This window comes from Lissotriton helveticus, chromosome 4_1 (assembly GCF_964261635.1).
Source record: "Lissotriton helveticus chromosome 4_1, aLisHel1.1, whole genome shotgun sequence".
NCBI classification, from domain to species: Eukaryota; Metazoa; Chordata; class Amphibia; order Caudata; family Salamandridae; genus Lissotriton; species Lissotriton helveticus.
This window is the reverse complement of record NC_136063.1, coordinates 203,727,974-203,732,404: the sequence shown is the minus strand read 5'-3', so window position 1 is coordinate 203,732,404 and position 4,431 is coordinate 203,727,974.

The window sequence follows — 4,431 nt, the reverse complement described above, 5'->3', positions numbered from 1 at the left end:
GGACCCAGCCGGGGCTCCCAGGCCCGGAGGCACAGGGGAAGCCTCCCCGGGCCCGCCGGACCCCGTCCCGGGCACCCTGCCCCGCGGCAGGACCCAGGACGGAGCCCGGGGTGGGGAGGCCACCCTCCCCGGGGCCCTCAGGGGCCCCGGGTGGGGCTCCTGAACCCAGCCAAGCACGGGGAGGCTCCCCGGGCACCACGGAACCCCGTCCCGGGACTTTGGCAGTGTGGCAGGCCGGGGGACAGGGCCCAGGGACGGAGCGCCCGACCCGGGGCCCGCCCGGGCCCCTGGACCCAGCCGGGGCTCCCAGGCCCGGAGGCGAGCCTCCCCTGGCACGCCGGACCCCGTCCCGGGCACCCTGCCACGCGCCAGGACCCAGGACGGAGCCCGGGGTGGGGAGGCCGCCATCCCCGGGCCCTCAGGGGCCCCGGATGGAGCTCCTGAACACAGACAAGCAAGGGGAGGCTCCCTGGGCACATCGGAACCCCTTTCCGGGCCCTTGGCAGTGCGGCAGGCTGGGAGACAGGGCCCAGGGCCGGAGCACCCGACCCGGGGCCCGCCCGGGCCCCTGGACCCAGCCGGGGCTCCCAAGCCCGGAGGCGCATGGGACGCCTCCCCGGTCCCTCCGGACCCCGTCCCGGACACCCTGCCACGCAGCAGGACCAAGGACAGAGCCCGGGGTGGGGAGGCCGCCCTCCCCGGGCCCTCAGGGGCACTAGCCACTGCTCCTGAACCCAGCCAAGCAAGGGGAGGCTCCCCGGGCACATCGGAACCCCTTGCCGGGCCCTTGGCAGTGCGGCAGGCTGGGAGACAGGGCCCAGGGCCGGAGCACCCGACCCGGGGCCCGGCCGGGCCCCTGGACGCAGCCGGGGCTCCCAAGCCCGGAGGTGCATGGGACGCCTCCCCGGTCCCTCCGGACCCCGTCCCGGGCACCCTGCCACGCAGCAGGACCAAGGACAGAGCCCGGCGTGGGGAGGCCGCCCTCCCCCGGGCCCCTAGGGGCCCCGGACAGAGCTCCTGAACCCAGACAAGCAAGGGGAGGCTCCCCGGGCCCAACGGAACCCCTTCCTAGGCCCTTGGCAGTGCGGTAGGCTGGGAGACAGGGACCAGGGCCGGAGCACCCGACCCGGGGCCCGGCCGGGCCCCTGGACCCAGCCGGGGCTCCCAAGCCCGGAGGCGCGTGGGACGCCTCCCCGGACCCATGGAGCCCGTCCTGGGCATTGAGCCATGCCGTTGGCCTGGAGATGGGTGCCCCGGACGCCCGGGGGAGGTCTGTCCGGGACACATGGAGCCCGTCCTGGGCATTGAACCATGCCGTTGGCCTGGAGAAGGGAGCCCCCGGACGCCCGGGGGAGGACTGTCCGGTACCCGTGGAGCCCTTCCCGGGTACTTTTCAACGCCGTTGGCCTCCTGGAGATGGGGGCCCCGAACGCCCGGGGGGCGGGCTGCCCGGGACCCGTGGAGCCCGTCCTGGGCACTCTGACCTGCTGTTGGCCCGGGGGAGGACTGCCCGGGACCCGTGGAGCCCGTCCTGGGCACTCTGACAAGCTGTTGGCCCGGGGAAGGGAGCCCCAGACGACCGGGACCCGTGGAGCCCGTCCTTGGCACTCTGACAAGCCGTTGGCCCGGGGAAGGGAGCCCCAGACGACCGGGACCTGTGGAGCCCGTCCTGGGCACTCCTGTATGCCGTTGGCCCGGGGAAGGGAGCCCCGGACGTCCGGGACCCGTGGAGCCCGTCCTGGGCACTCTGAAATGCTTTGGCCCGGGGAAGGGAGCCCCGGACACCCGGGGGAGGACTGCCCGGGACCCGTGGAACTCGTCCTGGGTACTCTGACATGCCGCTGGCCCGGGGAAGGGTGCCCCGGACGCCCGGGGCCCGTGGAGCCCGTCCTGGGCACTCTGACAAGCCGTTGGCCCGGGGAAGGGAGCCCTGGACGCCCGGGACCCGTGGAGCCCGTCCTGGGCACTCTGAAATGCTTTGGCCCGGGGAAGGGAGCCCCGGACGCCCAGGGGAAGGACTGCCCGGGACCCGTGGAACTGGTCCTGGGCACTCTGACATGCCGCTGGCCCGGGGAAGGGTGCCCCGGATGACCGTAGCCCGTGGAGCCTGTCCTGGGCACTCTGACATGCCGCTGGCCCGGGGAAGGGAGCCCCGGACGCCCGGGGCCCGTGGAGCCCGTCCTGGGCACTCTGACAAGCCGTTGGCCCGGGGAAAGGGAGCCCCGGACGCCCGGGACCCGTGGAGCCCGTCCTGGGCACTCTGACATGCCGTCAGCCCGGATGGAGCCCCGGACACCCGGGGGACGAATGCCCGGGACGCATGGAGCCCGTCCCGGGCACTCTGCCATGCCGTCAGCCCGGATGGAGCCCCGGGCGCCCGGGGGACGAAGGCCCGGGACGCATGGAGCCCGTCCCGGGCACTCTGCCATGCCGTCGGCCTGGAGCGCCCCGACACCCAGGGGAGGACCACCGTGGAAACCATGGAGCCTGTCCCGGGCACTCTGCCATGCCGTCGGCCTGGATGGAGCACCGGACGCCCGGGGGACGACTGCCCAAGAGCCATGGAGCCCGTCCTGGGCAATTTGACATGCAGTTGGCCTGGAGGAAGGAAGCCCCGGGTGGCCTAGGGAGGTGTTGCCCAGGCATAGCCCATCTGGTCCCCATGGCAGAGAACCACCAACCCTGGAGGGGTGTCCGGGCATACCCTGCCCCATAGTAATCCGGAGGCAAATTACCCCCCTTTCTTGCAATCTGTGCACGCGAGGTGACAGAGGGGACCCAAGGCGTGAAAGAACCCGACCTCATGGAGCCCTCGCTGGGATCCGGGAGGCGAATGGCACCTCATTAAGACTTCCAGGGAAGTTCGGCCATCTGGTCCCCCCCCCATAGGAAAGCGTTGCGGGCGACCAGATGCCCGAGGGGATCCGGACGACCAGATGGCCGAGGGAATCTGGGCGATCAGATGGCCGGGCATGGAGGTGAAGCCGCCTGGACTCTTCCCCACCCCGTCCCCGTCCCGGGACGAATGCCCGGGACGCATGGAGCCCATCCTGGCCACTTGACGTCCCGTCCTGGGCATTGAACCATGCCGTTGGCCTGGAGAAGGGAGCCCCCGGACGCCCGGGGGAGGACTGCCCGGTACCCGTGGAGCCCTTCCCGGGTTCTTTGCAACGCCGTTGGCCTCCTGGAGATGGGTGCCCCAGATGCCCGGGGGCGGGCTGCCCGGGACCCATGGAGCCCATCCTGGGCACTTTTACATGCCGTCGGCCTGGAGGTGGGTGCCCTGGACGCCCGGGGGAGGCCTGCCCGGGACCCATGGAGCCCGTCCTGGGCATTGAGCCATGCTGTTGGCCTGGAGATGGGAGCCCCGGACGCCCGGGGAAGGACTGCCCGGTACCCGTGGATCCCATCCTGGGCTCTTTGACATGCCGTCGGCCTGGAGGTGGGAGCCCCGGACGCCCGGGAGCGGGCTGCCCTGGACCCATGGAGCCCGTCCTGGACACTTTGACATGCCGTCGGCCTGGAGGAGGGTGCCCGGGACGCCCATGGGAAGCCTGGTCGGGACCCGTGGAGCCCTTCCCGGGTACTTTGCCAATGCCGTTGGCCTCATGGAGATGGGTGCCCCGGACGCCCGGGGGAGGACTGCCCGGTACCCGTGGAGCCCTTTCCGGGTACTTTGCAACGCGGTTGGCCTCCTGGAGATGTGTGCCCCGAACGCCCGGGGGGAGGCCTGCCCGGGGCCCGTGGAGCCCGCCCTGGGCACTTTGACATGCCGTCGTCCTGGAGGTGGGAGCCCCGGACGCCCGGGGGAGGGCTGCCCGGGACCCATGGATCCCTTCCCGGTTACTCTGCCATCCCGTTGACCTCCTGGAGATGGGTGCCCCGGACGCCCGGGGGAGGTCTGTCCGGGGCCCATGGAGCCCGTCCTGGGCAGTGTGACATGCCGTCGGCCTGGAGGTGGGAGCCCCGGACGCCCGGGGAAAGGCTGCCCGGGACCCGTGGAGCCCTTCCCGGGTACTTTGCCATCCCGTTGGCTTCCTGGAGATGGGTGCCCCGGACGCCCGGGGGGAGGTCTGTCCGGGGCCCATGGAGCCCGTCCTGGGCAGTGTGACATGCCGTCGGCCTGGAGGTGGGAGCCCCGGACGCCCGGGGGAAGGCTGCCCGGGACCCGTGGAGCCCTTCCCGGGTACTTTGCCATCCCATTGGCCTCCTGGAGATGGGTGCCCCGGACGCCCAGGGGAGGTCTGTCCGGGACACGTGGAGCCCGTCCTGGGCATTGAGCCATGCCGTTGGCCCGGAGAATGGAGCCCCCAGACGCCCGGGGGAGGTGTTGCCCAGGCATATCTCATCTGGTCCCCCGGGCAGAGAACCACCAGCCCTGGAGAGGTGTCCGGGCGTACCCTGCCCCTAGTAATCCGGAGGGAAATTACC